The sequence below is a fragment of the Dendrobates tinctorius genome, unplaced genomic scaffold (assembly GCF_039654945.1).
Source record: "Dendrobates tinctorius isolate UK_male_01 unplaced genomic scaffold, ASM3965494v1 ptg000128l, whole genome shotgun sequence".
Taxonomy (NCBI): domain Eukaryota; kingdom Metazoa; phylum Chordata; class Amphibia; order Anura; family Dendrobatidae; genus Dendrobates; species Dendrobates tinctorius.
Genome location: NW_027361796.1, coordinates 2,316,346 through 2,337,500, shown reverse-complemented (window position 1 = coordinate 2,337,500; position 21,155 = coordinate 2,316,346). Strand labels below are relative to the sequence as shown.

The following is a 21,155-nucleotide window of genomic DNA, read 5'->3' as shown; positions in this document are numbered from 1 at the left end:
TCGGCCAGTACCTCCGCGGTGTGTCTGTTGTCGCCCAAACACATCATATTCAACACAGCCTGCTGACGCTTACCACTAGCTGTTCGATAGTGGGACACCTCGTGTGCAACACTGGCAGCTGTGGATTGCGTGCTCGTGCAACTGGGCTCTGTGGACGAGCTTTCGCTTCTGGAGGAGGAGGAGGGTCGAACGCCTACAGCCAACTGTTTCCTATACTGTGGGCTAGGCAGCACTGTACCACCTCCGCTGTCCCCTGTGGACCCTGCATCCACCACATTAACCCAGTGCACAGTGATGGACACGTAACGGCCCTGGCCATGCCTACCGGACCATGCATCTGTTGTGAGGTGACCTTTCCACTCACTGATTGCTTGAATGCATGGACAATGCGGTCTTTCACATGCAGGTGGAGGGTTGGGATGGCTTTTCGAGAAACGAAGTGCCGACTGGGTAGGTCATAGCGTGGTACTGCGTAGGCCATGAGCTTGCGGAAAGCGTCGCTTTCAATCAACCAGTAGGGCATCATCTCTAATGAGATTAGTTTGGCAATGTTGGCGTTCAAACACTGTGTACGTGGATGAGACTATGAGTACTTTCTTGTCCTACTGAGAGTCTCTGGTAGGGTGAGCTGGACTTGAGAGCTGCATATGGTGGAACTAGCGGTGGACATGGTGGACTGAGAGAGGGTTGGTGATGGTGATGGTGTTGGTGGTCTTGCTGATGGCCTAGATTCAGTCTTTCATAGCAATAACATTGTGATTCCCTGACTGCTTTGGCCTTGCGACGACACCTCAACATTTGCTGCTGGTGGTGTGCTAACCGGTGGGCTTACAGTGGGGGAAGCGATGTAGCGTTGCTGACTACCTTCATTCGGAGAAGGTGCACATGTGGTACGTGAGGTTTGGTAGTCCGTCCACCCTTGCAAGTGCATGGTGGTTAAATGTCTAAGCATGCAACTGGTATTCAAATTTCTCAGATTTTTCCCTCGGCTAAATGTCTTTGCACACTTCTTACAGATAACTCTTGCCTGATCATTAGGATTTTGTTCAAAAAAGTGCCACACTGCACTCTTCCTACTATGGAAGACATTTTGAGGCCTTGCACGCTGTGCTAATTTAACCTTCTGGCCAAGCTGTCCTGCAACTCTTTGAGTTTTTGTAAACCGTTTTTGGACTGCTACAGGCCTGCCAGATTACAGCTGTTGCGATGTCGATGCCTGCTGAAGATCCTCCTCCTCCTCTTCTGAGCTATTGGCAGCGGCACCCTCTTCCCCCAATGGATGCCAATCTGGGTCAACAACTGGGTCATCCATCACCTCCTCTTCAATTTCATGTGCACCTTCCTCTGTGTCACCGTGTAAGGTGGTATAGTATGCGGGAAGGGGCACCTGAGTTTCATCAGGGTCAGATTCTGGCTCAGTACACTGCGAGGACAATGTAGTGCTCTGAGTGAATGTACCAGCAGATAAATCTAGCAGGGGCTGTGCATCAGTGCACTCCATGTCAGATTCTTCTTGGACTGGGTAATTCACGATTTGACTTGATAACCCAGGCATGGTATGTGAAAAGAGCTCCATAGAGTAATCTGTAGTGTGGCCTGCAGCATCCTTCACTTTTGGTAGGGGTGAAGGACACAAGGAAAGGTGTTGTTCCTGACCAGGAGCCTCCACTGACGACTCAGTGCTTTTATTTTTTGAAACTTCAGAAGAGGAGGCGATAGAGCTGGAGGCTGTGTCAGCAGTGTAAGCCAAAACTTGCTCCTGAAGCCCCGGCTTTAAAAGCGGTTTACCTACTCCCAGAAAAGGGAGCCTTCGAGGCCTTGTGGAGCCAGGCGATGACGCAGGCTCAACACCTCCTGCCTTAGGTGCTATTGTGCTTTTGCCACTACTTGCAGATGCACCACCACCCCCACCACCATCAGAACCAGCTGGCAACCCCCGCCCACTTCCACGACCTCTTCCACCATACTTCCTCATTTTTGGAAAAATGTACCCAAAATACCACCAGCTATATGGTACTGTAAAACAAGGTACAAGGTGTATATAGTATTGGGGAGAATTGGAAGCTCCCTAGAGATTTTAGGAGGCTGAACTATTATCTCAGGCCCACTATAGATTACACCTCAATTTAACAGGCTGAAATTGGCTGGTGTATGACAAAGTACAAGGTGTGTATATGGTATTGGGGAGAATTGAAAGCTCCCTAGAGATTTTAGGAGGCTGAACTATTATCTCAGGCCCACTGTAGATTACACCTCAGTTTAACAGGCTGAAATTGGCTGGTCTATGACAAAGTACAAGGTGTGTATATGGTATTGGGGAGAATTGGAAGCTCCCTAGAGATTTTAGGAGGCTGAACTATTATCTCAGGCCCACTATAGATTACACCTCAATTTAACAGGCTGAAATAGGCAGGTGCAGGGGCGGACTGGGACTAAAATTCAGGCCTGGCATTTGAAGTTACACAGGCCCACTAGTCACATGGTGACTATATAATATTTTTGTACAGTTGTAGGTTACAAGCAGTGAGAGGAGATTAACATGACTATATACCATGTAGTCACAGCTGTGTCCAGTATTTCAGCTCAGCCCTATTTATTGCTTTTAGGTACAGTACTCCTCCCAAAGCTCTGTCCCCTTTTGTACGCACGGTGACAGAATTCCTGGCAGAACTGCTATCCATTGGGCAACCAGACCCCCTGGTCATAGCTGCCCCTATCATACCTCCCAACTTTTGATGTAGGGCAAAAGTGGCAAAGACTGCGGCGCGCGCAGCGCACCGCTGCAAATTTTAGGCCATGCCCAGCCACACCCATCCGCAACTAGTCACACCCATGTCCACGCCTAATCGCACCCATTTAGCACTGCTGATCACACTGACTTGTACTGAGGGCACAGTGGCTGGCATTATGGGCACACTGACTGGCACTAAGGAAGAGAGAAAAAAGAAAAAAGAGAAAGAAAGAAAGAGGGGAAAAAAGAAAGAAAGAACAGAGAGAGACAGTGAAAGAACAGAGAGAGAGAGAAAGAAAGAGGGGAAAGAAAGAACAGAGAGAGACAGAGAAAGAATAGAGAGAGAAAGAAAGAGGGGAAAGAAAGAACAGAGAGAGACAGAGAAAGAATAGAGAGAGAAAGAAGTAAAGAAATGAAAGAAATGAAAGAAAGAACAGAAAGAAAGAAAGAGAGGAAAGAAAAAGAAAGAAAGAGGGGAAAGAAAGAACAGAGAGAGAGAAAGAAAAAAGAAAGATTAGAGAGAGAAAGAAAGAACAGAGAGAGAAAGAAAATGAGGGAAAGACAGAACAGAGAATGAGAAAGAACAGAGAAAGAAAGAAAAAGAGAGAAAGAAATAAAGAAAGATTCTATAAAGATACTATAGCAGCCCGGCTCCCATTGTAGTGCCCACCTAAGCCTCCCGATGCAGGACATATCATGATCCGCTCACATGGCCGACATCCCCGATTCCAAGGCAATCCTGCTGTCTGCGCTGTCGGAGGAGGACACGGTGATGGATCTGAAGCATTCCTGGTTCTGTTACAATCTCCTCAAGAAATTATCTCATTTCCGGTCAGCTTCAAGCACATCACTTCAGGTGGAACATCACGTGTGTGTTTTAAAATGCTCCTCGGGGCTCCGCCGTGTACTCCTGTGTCCGTGGGAAAAGCCCGCTTTGTATGCTTCGTACACACTTGGCTCTGCTCCGTACATCCCGTACACATATGGCTCTGCTCCGTATACCCCAAACAAACGCGGCTCTGCTCCGTACACCAAGTACACACGCGGCTCCGCTCCGTACACCTTGTACACGCGGCTCTGTTCCGTACACCTCATACACATACGGCTCCTCTCCATACACTTTGTACACACACGGCTCCGCTCCGTACACACGTCTCTGTTCCGTACACCTCGTACACGCGGCTCTGTTCCGTACACCTCATACACACACGGCTCCACTCCGTACACCTCGTACACGCGGCTCTGTTCCATACACCTCATACACACACGGCTCTGCTCCGTACACGCAGCTCTATTCCGTACACCTCGTGCACGCGGCTCTGTTCCGTACACTTCGTGCACGCGGCTCTGTTCCGTACACCTCGTGTACGTGGCTCTGTTCCGTACACCTCGTGCACGTGGCTCCGCTCCATACACCTCGCGCACGCGGCTCCGCTCCGTACACCTCATGCACGCGGCTCTGTTCCGTACACCTCATACACACACGGCTCTGCTCCGTACAGCTCGTACACGTGGCTCTGTTCCGTACACCTCGTACACACACGGCTCCGCTCTGTACACCTCGTACACACACGGCTCCGCTCCGTACACCTCATACACACACGACTCCGCTCAGTACACCCCATACACATACAGCCCTGCTAAATCTACCCTGTAAACCCCTCCTGACCCCACACATACTTATCTCATCCAGCACCATGACAACAGCCAACAGCACAGCAGTCTTGCAGACACCAAGAGACAAGGCTGTGCGCACAGGACCTGTGATGAGGTCACAGGAGGGGCGGAGTCAGGGGTCACATGATCAGGGGTCTGGACAAAGGCTCCTGATCATGTGACCCCCAGACTCCTCCCCTCCTGTGACCTCATCACAGGTCCTGCCAACAGAGAAGGCAAGCGACACTGTGAGTGGCTGCAGGGGCGGGGGGGTCTCATGCTACGGCGAGGATGGGGTGCGTGGGGGAGGCGTGGTGGCTTATCTCCCTGCAGTGCGGGAGGAACTTGGAAACTATCACCGCCGTGCCCACAGAGGGCCGGCGGCAGGAGCCACAGTGGCCACAGCCGCTGGCAAGCGGCCAGATGATCGGGCGCTGCCGCCCGCGGCCCACATGACAGCGGCCCAGCGGGAAGATGCCCGGTTGGTTATATTGCCAATCCAGGCCTGGGCAGGTGTATGACCATGCACAAAATGTGTATATAGTATTGGGGAGAATTGGAAGCTCCACAGAGATTTTAGGAGGCTGACCTATTATCTCAGGCCAACTATAGATTACACCTCAATTTAACAGGCTGAAATAGGCAGGTGTATGACCAGGCACAAGGTGTGTATATACTATCGGGGTGAATTGGAAGCTCCCTAGAGATTTTAGGAGGCTGAGCTATTATCTCAGGCCCACTATACATTACACCTCAATTTAACAGGCTGAAATAGGCAGGTGTATGACCATGCACAAGGTGTGTATATAGTATTGGGGAGAATTGGAAGCTCCCTAGAGATTTTAGGAGGCTGACAATGGTGCTCTCAGTCCAAGTATGGCAGCAGGCAGCCTAATAAGCAGGACTGCTGCACACAAAAGTGTGGAAAAATGAACGTTTGGTAACTGCAGAAAAGAGGAAGAAAAGTATTATTTTTTTTATAAAAGCAGTTTGCACATCAGTGTGCAAACAGCAATGCAGCTGTCAGGGAGCCTTATAAGGCAGCCCAATAACCAACAGAGCTGATGCACAAAATATAGCCTCCCCTGTCACTGCACACAAACTGTTGTGTTGTACAGTGGAAATCGCTAGCAGCAGAATCAGTTTTTTTGTTCTTCTTCCCTGCCTAATGCTCTCCCTTATTCAGAATCAGCAGCTGCAACCTCTCCCTAATGCTAATATCGGCAGAAGTAAGATGGCGGTCGGCGTGCACGCCCTTTTATAGCCCCTGTGACGCCACACAAAGCAAGCCAATCACTTGCATGCCCTTCTCAAAGATGGTGGTGACCGATGCTCATGTCATCGCGTTGCCCACAGTGTGCGTCCTCCATCATTGGCTGAAAAAGGGCGCTGGAAGCATCATTTGAAACGCGACTTTGGCGCTCTGGTTGCCAACCTCATGGCCGACCTCACGCTATGGTCGCGTTTCGTTTCATGAAACCCGACTTCAGCGAAAGACAGAGACTTATGAAATTGACCGACCCGTTTCGCTCAACTCTACCCACAAGGATGAAAAACTCTATACCGAAATCCCAAATGAAAAGAGTTCAAAGAATAGTCTCAGACATAGAGATCCAGGGCAAACGCATGGAAGAAATGCGTTCTAAATTTATGGAGAGGGGGTACCCTCCAAACATACTGAACTCATTTGATTTAAGCGCCCCGTCAAAACCTAACATCAAAAACCGCATTCCTTTCGTTCATGATTATCATTCTTTGGCATATCGATTGCACACTACCATAGACCGACAATGGCATATTCTGCTTACAGCCCATCCTAACATTGATGAATTTAAGGAACGTTTCCTCCCTTGTTTCTGGAGACCACGAAACATAAGAGATTTGTTGGTTAGAGCAGACGTGGGTTCCTCCCATCCATCCATACCACAGCGTTTCCTTATGAACCCAAAATATGGCACCTTCCCCTGCTTGCAGTGCGTACAGTGCAATAATGTCCAAAATGGTAGTTTCTTCTACCATCCTTACACAGGGAAGAAGTACAATATCAAAGAATATTATATGTGCAATACATCTTTTGCTGTATACTTGATTAAATGCCCCTATGGGTTTCTTTACGTGGGAGAATTCACACAACCCATACGTGACCGGATTTCGAAGCAAAAAACTAGACTGCATGTTCAGATGCACAGTTTATACATGCCCCTCACAGTATCTCCCTATTGAGATGCGAAGAGCAGGCTGCTCCCCCTCCCACAATGCTCTCCAGCTGGTGGAACGCAAGATGGCGGCGGTGAAACGCACGCCGGGTTATTTCCTGCTCCACACTTCCGCCCAGCCGCCATATTCTTTCTACATAAATACACCGCCGGCCACGATAAGTCCAGCACCCGGGACAAGCGGTGGAAGCCGTGTCATTCCTGGCATACACACTGCGCACTATAGACGGGTAAGTTCCTTTTGGCATACCTTAACACAATTCAGCCTAAAACGGGAAATATAGACTTAACGGTGGCAATATTTCTAGTTCTAGATAAACGGCCACAAGCAGTTTGCCAAACCACTATTGGATTGTAGATTTTTCACGCTCCTATATACCAGCACTTTATTGCAGTACAAACTCCATGCCCCTGCTTCTTTGCCTCACAGGCTTTTGTTGCCCACATATAAAGTTCTCAGTACAGTACAGGGGTATCTGCTTCTTCTACTACTTGTTACCTGATCTTTAGTATTGTTCTCCTCAGTAATGTATATAATATGCCTTCTGGCTGTTTGGTGATTGATGTTACTTGGCATGTATTATGTGTGAAAAAAATACATTCTGCACCCAGCTTATTTTTTGAACATGATATGTATATACATTATTTATTTTTACAAAAATTGTAATCATTTTATTTACAGTACATTGATGAAGGTCATATAGACCGAAACGTCACTGTATTTACTGCATTCTATTAAAACACTATTTTGCATTGGAATCCACGTGTGTGTGTCAAGTCTATATTCACAAGTTCACGGATTGGGACCCTACTTGTGCACCACCTTAATTGAGTTATGCCAACGGTGGTTATAACGGCCATCCTGTATGTGGCTTCAAAGGGGTATTGGGGTGCATCTAAATTTGATGCAAGGCAGGCTTTGCATGCAATGCATAAGCAAACAGTATAGGAGTACCAACGTCCTAATAATGGGAGCATTGATTTCAGTTGGCCATCCCGTAAGTGTCTTCAAGGGGTTATTGGGGATGCGTCAAAATTTGGGGCAGGTGTTGCATTCACTGCATAGGTAAACATTATGGGAGTATCAGCTTCCTAATAATGTGAACATTGCGTTCATGTGGCCATCCTATATGTGGCTTCAAAGGGGTATTGGGGTGTGTCCACATTTGGGGCAGGTGTTGCATTCACTGCATAGGCAAACAGTATGGGAGTACCAACTTCCTAATAAATGTAGAGGTATTGGGGTGCATCCAAATTTGGGGCAGGTGTTGCATTCACTTCATAGGCAAACAATATAAGAGTAGCAACTTCCTAATCATGGGAACATTGCTTTCAGATGACCATCCTGTACATGGCTTCAAAGGGGTACTGGGGTGCATTTAAATTTGATGCAGGGCAGGCCTTGCATACAATGCATAAGAAAACAGTAAGGGAGTACAAATTCCTAATAATGGGAACATTGTTTTCAGGTGGCCCTCCTGTACGTCTCGTCAAAGGGGTATTGTGTATAAAAACTATAGGAAAAAAAAGCGCAATAGGGTCTTATCCGAGTTGATGTTTGAAGGAAATAAAAGAAATATACTCACTCTTTCCAGGAGAGATTTAAACATATAAGATCATTTATCAGCTTGCTGCACGTCCAAAGGTCCACTCGGTGACCGCCAACATTTTAAGCTTATAATGGAACAGAAATTTTTGGACTTAAGTGCGCTGCTGAACAAATATTGGATCCAGATTAGATAAAAGGATTAACCATTTATTTCCCAACGCATTTCAAAGTAAATAAAACTTCTTCCTCAGGGGATGACATATATGAATAGATGCAGCCGTCTCAGGTTATATACATCCACAGTTTGAAAACTGGCGCCAATAGTCAAATGCACTGCGGCAAAGAAGTCAAAGTTCAAACGAATAAAATAACAGGAAATTTCATTATAACAATTCTTTAGTAAATAAAATCATTGTTTCTTTTAATTATTTTACAGATAAGAAGTTTGAAAAATGAAAAAAGTATATTTAAAAACTTTTTTTATATATATATAAAAACTAACTCCTGCTAAACAAGAGAAGAAAGCAGAAAGTTTCAACGCTCCAGCACTCATACCACCGTGCTAGACAGGGATATAACCCTGAAAAAGGAAGAAGAAAAATTTATTTAGTATTTATAAAAAAGATAAAAATAAAAATTATATATATATATGTTTTATAATGTGAAAAAAATGTGTGTGCATATTTACCCCTTTCTGACATCAGACTTACTATCCCGTCCATGGGACCCGAGCCCCTATGCCCATGGACGGGATAGTACGTCTAGCGCAATCAGCGGCGCCCACGTGGTGAGCGCCGCTGATTGCGGCCGGGTGTCAGCTGATTATCACAGCTGACACCTGGCACAATGTGTCAGGGGCGGTCACGGACCACCCCCGACACGTTAACCCCTTGCACACCGCGATCAAACATGATCGCGGTGTACCGGGGGTTATAGGGAAGCATCGGCAGGGAGGGGGCTCCCTCCGTGCTTCCCTGAGCCCCCCACAGCAGCGCAATGTGCAGCGCTGCTGCGGGGGGCTCCTTCCCTACAGGCCCCTGGATCCAAGATGGCGACGGGGACCTTCGGGGGCCTGTAGGGAGCTGACTTTCTCACTGCCTGCAAAGCGCAGGCATGAGGAGGTCTGCAGCAGTGCCTGTGACAGATTGCTGATCTGTCACAGTGATCTGTGATGTGACAGATCAGCGATCTGTCACAGGACAGTGATGTTCCACCTGGGACTATGTAATAAAGTTAAAAAAAAAGTGTTAAAATAATTATTTTAAAAATCGCCAAATAAATTAGAAAAAAAAATAAATATTCCCCCAATAAATCCATTTTTTGGAAATAAAAAAAAAAACGATAAAAGTACACATATTAGGTATCGCCGCATCCATAACGACCTGCCCTATAAAACTGTACCATTAGTTAACCCCTTTAGCAAACCCCTTAAAAAATAAAAATAAAAAGCGAAGCAAAAAATAATGATTTATTATCATACCGCCAAACAAAAAGTGCAATAACATGCGATCAAAAAGACGCATATAAATATCCATGGTACCGCTGAAAATGTCATCTTGTCCCGCAAAAAACGAGCCACCACGCAGCATCAGCAGCGAAAAAATAAAAAAGTTATAGCTCGCAGAATAAAGCGATGCAAAAATAAATATTTATTATATAAAATAGTTTTCATTGCATAAAAAATGACAAAACATAAAAAAAGACCTAAATGAGGTATCGCTGTAACCATACTGACCCGAAGAATGAAACCGCTTTATCAATTTTACCGCACGCGGAACGGTGTAAACGCACCCCCGCAAAAGAAATTCATGAAACGCTGGTTTTTGTTCATTCTGCGTCCCAAAAATTGGAATAAAAAGCGATCAAAAAAGTCACATGCCCGAAAATGGTACCAATAAAAACGTTAACTCGTCCCGCAAAAAATAAGACCTCACATGACTCAGTGGGTCAAAATACGGAAAAATTATAGCTCTCAATATGTGGTGATGCAAAAACTATTTTTACAATAAAAAGCGTCTTTAAGCATATGACAGCTGCCAAACATAAAAACCCGCTATATAAATAGTAAATCAAACCCCCCGTTATCACCCCCTTAATTAGGGAAAAATAATAAAATTAAAAGAAAATGTATTTATTTCCATTTTCCCAACAGGGTTAGGGTTAGGGCTAGGGTTAGAGTTAGGGTTAGGGCTAGGGCTAGGGCTAGGGCTATGGTTAGGGCTAGGGGTAGGGCTAGGGTTAGGGTTAGGGCTAGGGTTAGGGCTGAGATTAGGGTTAAGGGTGTGTTGGGGTTCGGGTTGGAGTTAGAATTGGGGGTTTCCACTGTTTGGGCACATCAGGTGCTCTCCAAATGCAACATGGCGTCTGATCTCAATTCCAGCCAATTCTGAGTTGAAAAAGTCAAATGGTGCTCCTTCCCTTCCAAGCTCTGCCATGCGCCCAAACAGTGTTTTACCCCCACATGTAGGGTATCAGCCTACTCAGCACAGATTGCAAAACAACTCTTGGGGTCCAATTTCTCCTGCTACCCTTAGGAAAATAAAAAATTGGGGGCAAAAATATCATTTTTGTGGAAAAAAATGATCTTTTTATTTTCACGCCCGGGCGTTATAAACTTCTGTGAAGCGCTTGGGGGTTCAAAGTGCTCACCACACATCTAGATAAGTTCCGTGGGGGTCTAGTGTCCAAAATGGGGACACTTGTGGGGAGTTTCAATAGTTTAGGTACATCAGGGGCTCTCCAAACGCACATGACACCCGCAGACCATTCCATCAAAGTCTGCATTCCAAAACGTCACTACTTCCCTTCCGATCCCCGACGTGTGTCCATACAGTAGTTTTCTTCCACATATGGGGTGTCAGCGTACTCAGGACAAATTGGACAACAACTTTTGGGGTTCAATTTCTCCTGTTACCCTTGGGGAAAATAAAAAATTGGGGACTAATTGATCATGTTTGTGGAAAAAATACAATTTTTTTATTTTCATGCCCGGGCATTATAAACTTCTGTGAAGCCCTTGGGGGTTCAAAGTGCTCACCACACATCTAGATAAGTTCCATGGGGGGTCTAGTGTTCTAAATGGGGTCAATTTTGGGGTGTTTCAATAGTTTAGGTACATCAGGGGCTCTCCAAACACACATGACACCCGCAGACCATTCCATCAAAGTCTGTATTCCAAAACGTCACTACTTCCCTTCCGATCCCCGACGTGTGCCCATACAGTAGTTTTCTCCCACATATGGGGTATCAGCGTACTCAGGACAAATTGGACAACAACTTTTGGGGTCCAATTTCTTCTGGTACCCTTGGGAAAATAAAAAAAATTGGTGACTAAAAGATCATGTTTGTGGAAAAAATACAAATTTTTTATTTTCATGCCCGGGCGTTATAAACTTCTGTGAAGCACTGGGGGGTTCAAAGTGCTCACCACACATCTAGATAAGTTCTTTGGGGGGTCTAGTTTCCAAAATGATGTCATTTGTGGGGGGTTTCGACTGTTTTGGTACATCAGGGGTTTTCCAATCGCGACATGGTGTCCGATCTCAATTCCAGCCAAAAAGTCAAATGGCGCTGCTTCCCTTCCGAGCTCTGCCAAGCGCCCAAATAGTGGTTTACCCCCACATGTGGGGTATCAGTGTACTCAGAACAAATTGCACAATAACTTTTAGTGTCCTGTTACCCTTGGAAAAATAAGAATTTAGAGTGAAAAGATCATTTTTGTGGAATAAATATGATTTTTTAATTGTACGGCTGTATGTTATAAACTTCTGTGAAGCCCTTTGGGGTTCAAAGTTCTCACCACATATCTAGATAAGTTCCTTGGGGGGTCTAGTTTCCAAAATGGGGTCACTCGGCGCATGGCAGAGCTCAGAAGGGAAGGAGCGCCGTTTGACTTTTTCAATGCAAAATTGGCTGGAATTCAGATCGGACGCCATGTCACATTTGGAGAGCCCCTGATGTACCTAAACAGTGGAAACCCCCTACAAGTGACCCCATTTTGGAAACTAGACCCCCCCAAGGAACTTATCTAGATATGTGGTGAGAACTTTGAACCCACAAGGGCTTTACAGAAGTTTATAACGTACAGCGGTACAATTAAAAAATCATATTTTTTCCACAAAAATGATCTTTTCACCCCAATTTTTATTTTCCCAAGGGTAACAGGACCCTAAAAGTTATTGTGCTATTTGTCCTGAGTACGCTGATACCCCACATGTGGGGGTAAACCACTATTTGGGCGCATGGCAGAGCTCGGAAGGGAAGCAGTGCCATTTGACGTTTTTGGCTGGAATTGAGATCGGACACCATGTCGCGTTTGGAAAACCCCTGATGTACCAAAACAGTGGAAACCCCCCACAAATGACACCATTTTGGAAACTAGACCCACTAAGGAACTTATCTAGATGTGTGGTGAGAACTTTGAACCCCCATGGGCTTCACAGAAGTTTATAACATAAAGCCATACAATTAAAAAATCATATTTTTTCCACAAAAATGATCTTTTCACCCTCAATTCTTATTTTTCCAAGGGTAACAGGACCCTAAAAGTTATTGTGCAATTTGTCCTGAGTACGCTGATACCCCACATGTGGGGGTAAACCACTATTTGGGCGCATGGCAGAGCTCGGAAGGGAAGCAGCGCCATTTGACGTTTTTGGCTGGAATTGAGATCGGACACCGTGTCGCGTTTGGAAAACCCCTGATGTACCAAAACAGTGGAAATCCCCCACAAATGACACCATTTTGGAAACTAGACCCCCTAAGGAACTTATCTAGATGTGTGGTGAGAACTTTGAACCCCCATGGGCTTCACAGAAGTTTATAACATAAAGCCATACAATTAAAAAATCATATTTTTTCCACAAAAATGATCTTTTCACCCTCAATTCTTATTTTTCCAAGGGTAACAGGACCCTAAAAGTTATTGTGCAATTTGTCCTGAGTACGCTGATACCCCACATGTGGGGGTAAACCACTATTTGGGCGCATGGCAGAGCTCGGAAGGGAAGCAGCGCCATTTGACGTTTTTGGCTGGAATTGAGATCGGACACCATGTCGCGTTTGGAAAACTCCTGATGTACCAAAACAGTGGAAACCCCCCACAAATGACACCATTTTGGAAACTAGACCCCCTAAGGAACTTATCTAGATGTGTGGTGAGCACTTTGACCCCCCCAGTTCTTCACAGAAGTTTATAATGCCCGGGCATGAAAATAAATAATTCGTATTTTTTCCACAAACATGATCTTTTAGTCACCATTTTTTTATTTTCCCAAGGGTACCAGGAGAAATTGGACCCCAAAAGTTGTTGTCCAATTTGTCCTGAGTATGCTGATACCCCATATGTGGGAGAAAACTACTGTATGGGCACACGTCGGGGCTTGGAAGGGAAGTAGTGACGTTTTGGAATGCAGACTTTGATGGAATGGTCTGCGGGTGTCATGTTGCCTTTTGAGAGCCCCTAATGTACCTAAACAGTGGAAACCCCCCACAAATGACACCATTTTGTAAACTAGACCCCCCAAGGAACTTATCTAGATGTGTGGTGAGCACTCAGAACCCCCCAGTGCTTCACAGAAGTTTATAACGCCTGGGCGTGAAAATAAAAAATTCGTATTTTTTCCACAAACATGATCTTTTAGTCACCATTTTTTTATTTTCCCAAGGGTACCAGGAGAAATTGGACCCCAAAAGTCGTTGTCCAATTTGTCCTGAGTATGCTGATACCCCATATGTGGGAGAAAACTACTGTATGGGCACACGTCGGGGCTCGGAAGGGAAGTAGTGACGTTTTGGAATGCAGACTTTGATGGAATGGTCTGCGGGTGTCATGTTGCCTTTGGAGAGCCCCTAATGTACCTAAACAGTAAAAACCCCCCACAAATGACACCATTTTGTAAACTAGACCCCCCAAGGAACTTATCTAGATGTGTGGTGAGCACTTTGAACCCCCCAGTGCTTCACAGAAGTTTATAACGCCCGGGCGTGAAAATAAAAAATTCATATTTTTTCCACAAACATGATCTTTTAGTCACCATTTTTTTATTTTCCCAAGGGTACCAGGAGAAATTGGACCCCAAAAGTTGTTGTCCAATTTGTCCTGAGTATGCTGATACCCCATATGTGGGAGAAAACTACTGTATGGGCACACGTCGGGGCTCGGAAGGGAAGTAGTGACGTTTTGGAATGCAGACTTTGATGGAATGGTCTGCGTGTGTCATGTTGTCTTTGGAGAGCCCCTAATGTACCTAAACAGTGGAAACCCCCCACAAATGACCCCATTTTGAAAACTACACTCACTGGCCACTTTATTAGGTACACCATGCTAGTAACGGGTTGGACCCCCTTTTGCCTTCAGAACTGCCTCAATTCTTCGTGGCAGAGATTCAACAAGGTGCTGGAAGCATTCCTCAGAGATTTTGGACCATATTGACATGATGGCATCACACAGTTGGCGCAGATTTGTCGGCTGCACATCCCTGATGCGAATCTCCCGTTCCACCACATCCCAAAGATGCTCTATTGGATTGAGATCTGGTGACTGAGGAGGCCATTTGAGTACAGTGAACTCATTGTCATGTTCAAGAAACCAATCTGAGATGATTCGAGCTTTATGACATGGCGCATTATCCTGCTGAAAGTAGCCATCAGATGTTGGGTACATTGTGGTCATAAAGGGATGGACATGGTCAGCAACAATACTCAGGTAGGCTGTGGCGTTGCAACGATGCTCAATTGGTACCAAGGGGCCCAAAGAGTGCCAAGAAAAAATTCCCCACACCATGACACCACCACCACCAGCCTGAACCGTTGATACAAGGCAGGATGGATCCATGCTTTCATGTTGTTTACGCCAAATTCTGACCCTACCATCCGAATGTCGCAGCAGAAATCGAGACTCATCAGACCAGGCAAAGTTTTTCCAATCTTCTACTGTCCAATTTCGATGAGCTTGTGCAAATTGTAGCCTCAGTTTCCTGTTCTTAGCTGAGAGGAGTGGTACCCAGTGTGGTCTTCTGCTGCTGTAGCCCATCTGCCTCAAAGTTCGACGCACTGTGCGTTCAGAGATGCTCTTCTGCCTACCTTGGTTGTAACGGGTGGCAATTTGAGTCACTGTTGCCTTTCTATCAGCTCGAACCAGTCTGCCCATTCTCCTCTGACCTCTGGCATCAACAAGGCATTTCCGGCCACAGAACTGCCGCTCACTGGATTTTTTTTCTTTTTCGGACCATTCTCTGTAAACCCTAGAGATGGTTGTGCGTGAAAATCCCAGTAGATCAGCAGTTTCTGAAATACTCAGACCAGCCCTTCTGGCACCAACAATCATGCCACGTTCAAAGGCACTCAAATCACCTTTCTTCCCCATACTGATGCTCGGTTTGAACTGCAGGAGATTGTCTTGACCATGTCTACATGCCTAAATGCACTGAGTTGCCGCCATGTGATTGGCTGATTAGAAATTAAGTCTTAACACACAGTTGGACAGGTGTACCTAATAAAGTGGCCAGTGAGTGTAGACCCACTAAGGAACTTATCTAGATGTGAGGTGAGCACTTTGAACCCCCAAGGGCTTCACTGAAGTTTATAATGCCAGGGCATGAAAATAAAAAAATCGTATTTTTTCCAGAAACATGATCAATTAGTCCCCAATTTTTTCATTTTCCCAAGGGTAACAGGAGAAATTGGACCCCCAAAAGTTGTTGTCCAATTTGGCCTGAGTACGCTGACACCCCATATGTGGGAGAAAACTACTGTATGGACACACGTCGGGGCTCGGAAGGGAAGCAGTGACGTTTTGGAATGCAGACTTTGATGGAATGGTCTGCGGGTGTCATGTGCGTTTGGAGAGCCCTCCAAAACTCCCCACAAGTGACCCCATTTTGGACACTAGACCCCCCACGGAACTTATCTAGATGTGTGGTGAGCACTTTGAACCCCCAAGTGCTTCACAGAAGTTTATAATACTCGGACGTGAAAATAAAAAAATCATTTTTTCCACAAAAATGATATTTTTGCCCCCAATTTTTTATTTTCCTAAGGGTAACAGGAGAAATTGGACCCCAAAAATTGTTTTGCAATTTGTCCTGAGTAGGCTGATACCCTACATGTGGGGGTAAAACAGAGCTTGGAAGGGAAGGAGCACCATTTGACTTTTTCAACCAATTATAACTCCAACCCTAACCCCAACACACCCCTAACCCTAATCTGAGCCCTAACCCTAGCCCTAACCCTAGCCCTAACCCTAGCCCTAACCCTAACCCTAGCCCTAACCCTAGCCCTAACCCTAGCCCTAACCCTAGCCCTAACCCTAAGGCTGTGTGCACACGCTGCGGATTTTGCTGCGGTTCCGCAGCGGTTTTGGCTGCTGCGGACCCGCAGCAGTTTCTGCTGCGGTGTACAGTACCATGATTCCCTATGGGAATCAAAAACCGCAGTGCAGACGGTGCGGAATTTTCCGCGCGGATTATCTGCGGTTTTCAAACCGCAGAAAGAATTGACATGTCAATTCTTTCTGTGGATTCTCCTGCGGTTTGCCATCTCCTCTATTGAGGAGATGAAAAACCGCAGGACAAAACCGCAGAGCAATCCGCAGGTAAAACCGCAGGTCTTTTGACCTGCGGTTTCACCTGCGGATTTTACAAAATCCGCACGGATGAATCCGCACCTAATCCGCAGCGTGTGCACACAGCCTTACCCTAACGGGAAAATGGAGATAAATACTTTTTTTTTAGTTTTATTATTTTTCCCTAACTAAGGGGGTGATAACGGGGAGTTTGATTTACTATTTATGGCGGTTTTTATGTTTGGCGACTGTCACACGCTAAAAGACGCTTTTTATTGTAAAATAGTTTTTGCATCACCACATTTTGAGAGCTATAATTTTTCCGTCTTTTGACCCACTGAGTCATGTGAGGTCTTATTTTTTGCGGGACGAGTTGACGTTTTTATTGGTACCATTTTCGGGCACGTGAAATTTTTTGATCGCTTTTTATTCTGATTTTTGGGAAGCAGAATGAAGAAAAACCAGCGTTTCATGAATTTCTTTTGGGGGGGTGCGTTTACACCGTTCCGCGTGCGGTAAAATTGATAAAGCGGTTTTATTCTTCGGGTCAGTACGGTTACAGCGATACCTCATTTAGGTCGTTTTTTTATGTTTTTGTCGGTTTTATGCAATGAAAACTATTTTATATAAAACATAATTATTTTTGCATCGCTTTATTCTGCGAGCTATAACTTTTTTATTTTTTCGCTGATGATGCTGTGTGGTGGCTCGTTTTTTGCGGGACAAGATGACGTTTTCAGCGGTACCATGGATATTTATATGCGTCTTTTTGATCGCGCGTTATTACACTTTTTGTTTGGCGGTATGATAATAAATCATTATTTTTTGCTTCGTTTTTTATTTTTATTTTTTAAGGGGTTCGCTAAAAGGGTTAACTAATGGGACAGTTTTATAGGGTGGGTCATTACGGACGCGGCGATACCTAATATGTGTACTTTTATTGTTTGTTTTTTTATTATTTCCAAAAAATGGATTTATTGAGGGAATATTTTTTTTTTTTTCTAATTTATTTGGCGATTTTTTTTTATTTATTTTTACATTTTTTTTTAATTTTTTTTTACTTTATTACATAGTCCCAGGTGGGACATCACTGTCCTGTGACAGATCAGCAATCTGTCACAGGCATTGAAGAAGACTTCCCCTTGCCTGCGCTTTGCAGGCACTGAGGAAGCCAGCTTCCTCAGGTCCCCGAAGGGCCCCGTCGCCATCTTGGATCCGGGGGCCTGGAGGATAGGAGCCCCCGGCAGCAGCGCTGCACATTGCGCTGCCGTGGGGGGCTCAGGGAAGCACAGAGGGAGCCCCCTCCCTCCCGATGCTTCCCTTTAACCCCCGGTACACCGCGATCATGTTTGATCGCGGTGTGCAAGGGGTTAACGTGTCGGGGGCGGTCCGTGACCGCCCCTGACACATAGTGCCTGGTGTCAGCTGTGATAATCAGCTGACACCCGGCCGCGATCAGCGGCGCTCACCACATGGTCGCCGCTGATCGCGGTAGACGTACTATCCCGTCCACGGTCATACGGACCCGGGTACCGTGGACGGGATAGTACGTCGGATGTCAGGAAGGGGTTAATCCATTAGGTTTGAGAGTGTTTAACCTATAAATCCAAAAAACCTCTTTCCTATTTAATTGTCCTATTCTGTCAGGGTTATTACTAGGAATATGTTCAATTGGGCTGATTTTTAGTCCCTTAAAATTTTTACTATGTTTAATGGCAAATTGTCTGGAAAGACCATGCTGTAAAAAACCTCTTTTAATATTATGCCTATGAGAATTAACCCTCAAGTGTAATGGCTGCGACTTTTTATTAATTCTAACGGGTGTATGTATATATATATATATATATATATACACTCACTGGCCACTTTATTAGGTACACCTGTCCAACTGTGTGTTAAGACTTAATTTCTAATCAGCCAATCACATGGCGGCAACTCAGTGCATTTAGGCATGTAGACATGGTCAAGACAATCTCCTGCAGTTCAAACCGAGCATCAGTATGGGGAAGAAAGGTGATTTGAGTGCCTTTGAACGTGGCATGATTGTTGGTGCCAGAAGGGCTGGTCTGAGTATTTCAGAAACTGCTGATCTACTGGGATTTTCACGCACAACCATCTCTAGGGTTTACAGAGAATGGTCCGAAAAAGAAAAAAAATCCAGTGAGCGGCAGTTCTGTGGCCGGAAATGCCTTGTTGATGCCAGAGGTCAGAGGAGAATGGGCAGACTGGTTCGAGCTGATAGAAAGGCAACAGTGACTCAAATTGCCACCCGTTACAACCAAGGTAGGCAGAAGAGCATCTCTGAACGCACAGTGCGTCGAACTTTGAGGCAGATGGGCTACAGCAGCAGAAGACCACACCGGGTACCACTCCTCTCAGCTAAGAACAGGAAACTGAGGCTACAATTTGCACAAGCTCATCGAAATTGGACAGTAGAAGATTGGAAAAACGTTGCCTGTTCTGATGAGTCTCGATTTCTGCTGCGACATTCGGATGGTAGGGTCAGAATTTGGCGTAAACAACATGAAAGCATGGATCCATCCTGCCTTGTATCAACGGTTCAGGCTGGTGGTGGTGGTGTCATGGTGTGGGGAATTTTTTCTTGGCACTCTTTGGGCCCCTTGGTACCAATTGAGCATCGTTGCAACGCCACAGCCTACCTGAGTATTGTTGCTGACCATGTCCATCCCTTTATGACCACAATGTACCCAACATCTGATGGCTACTTTCAGCAGGATAATGCGCCATGTCATAAAGCTCGAATCATCTCAGATTGGTTTCTTGAACATGACAATGAGTTCACTGTACTCAAATGGCCTCCTCAGTCACCAGATCTCAATCCAATAGAGCATCTTTGGGATGTGGTGGAACGGGAGATTCGCATCAGGGATGTGCAGCCGACAAATCTGCGCCAACTGTGTGATGCCATCATGTCAATATGGTCCAAAATCTCTGAGGAATGCTTCCAGCACCTTGTTGAATCTCTGCCACGAAGAATTGAGGCAGTTCTGAAGGCAAAAGGGGGTCCAACCCGTTACTAGCATGGTGTACCTAATAAAGTGGCCAGTGAGTGTATATATATATATATATAATCTTATGTATATTTTTCCTGTGCTGTAGTGATAATTTCAGTTATCTGGTTCATCAAAAAGTAGTGGTGTTGGTATAATGAGGATGGTTGTTTCGTCCTTTGTTCTTTTTTTTTCTTGTGTGGGAAGCAATCTTGATTTCCTCTGGGAGTGCCAATTGGGTTCTTTGTAGGTCCGTTGCTCGGGCTGGATACCAACAGCCATTTCTGCAAGGGGTTAACGTGTCGGGGGCGGTCCGTGACCGCCCCTGACACATAGTGCCTGGTGTCAGCTGTGATAATCAGCTGACACCCGGCCGCGATCAGCGGCGCTCACCACGTGGGCGCCGCTGATCGCGGTAGACGTACTATCCCGTCCACGGTCATACAGGCCCGGGTACCGTGGACGGGATAGTACGTCGGATGTCAGGAAGGGGTTAATCCATTAGGTTTGAGAGTGTTTAACCTATAAATCCAAAAACCTCTTTCCTATTTAATTGTCCTATTCTGTCAGGGTTATTACTAGGAATATGTTCAATTGGGCTGATTTTTAGTCCCTTAAAATTTTTACTATGTTTAATGGCAAATTGTCTGGAAAGACCATGCTGTAAAAAACCTCTTTTAATATTATGCCTATGAGAATTAACCCTCAAGTGTAATGGCTGCGACTTTTTATTAATTCTAACGGGTGTGTATATATATATATATATATATATAATCTTATGTATATTTTTCCTGTGCTGTAGTGATAATTTCAGTTATCTGGTTCATCAAAAAGTAGTGGTGTCGGTATAATGAGGATGGTTGTTTCGTCCTTTGTTCTTTTTTTTTCTTGTGTGGGAAGCAATCTTGATTTCCTCTGGGAGTGCCAATTGGGTTCTTTGTAGGTCCGTTGCTCAGGCTGGATACCAACAGCCATTTTTGATATTTGAACAAACAAATGATCCACCAAATCGATACACATTTGTATTTTTATTATAAAGATGCATTATTATTTTATATTTTTAATATGCACACACATTTTTTTCACATTATAAAACATATATATATATATATATAATTTTTATTTTTATCTTTTTTATAAATACTATATAAATTTTTCTTCCTTTTTCAGGGTTATATCCCTGTCTAGCACGGTGGTATGAGTGCTGGAGCGTTGAAACTTTCTGCTTTCTTCTCTTGTTTAGCAGGAGTTCATTTTTATATATATATTAAAAAAAGTTTTTAAATATACTTTTTTCATTTTTCAAACTTCTTATCCGTAAAATAATTAAAAGAAGCAATGATTTTATTTACTAAAGAATTGTTATAATGAAATTTCCTGTTATTTTATTCGTTTGAACTTTGACTTCTTTGCCGCAGTGCATGTGACT

At 44.9% G+C, this 21,155-nt stretch overlaps 1 long non-coding RNA gene across 1 annotated transcript in view; it reads right to left on the bottom strand.

The window, feature by feature from the left end:
* The window catches only part of LOC141047591 (uncharacterized), a 92,606-nt gene extending 84,332 nt beyond the window's left edge, over positions 1-8,274 (bottom strand). Inside the window, exon 1 of the long non-coding RNA XR_012219838.1 lies at positions 8,190-8,274. This is a non-coding gene — a long non-coding RNA (uncharacterized lncRNA). The remainder of the gene's footprint in view (positions 1-8,189) is intronic.
* Between the last annotated feature and the right edge of the window lie 12,881 nt (positions 8,275-21,155).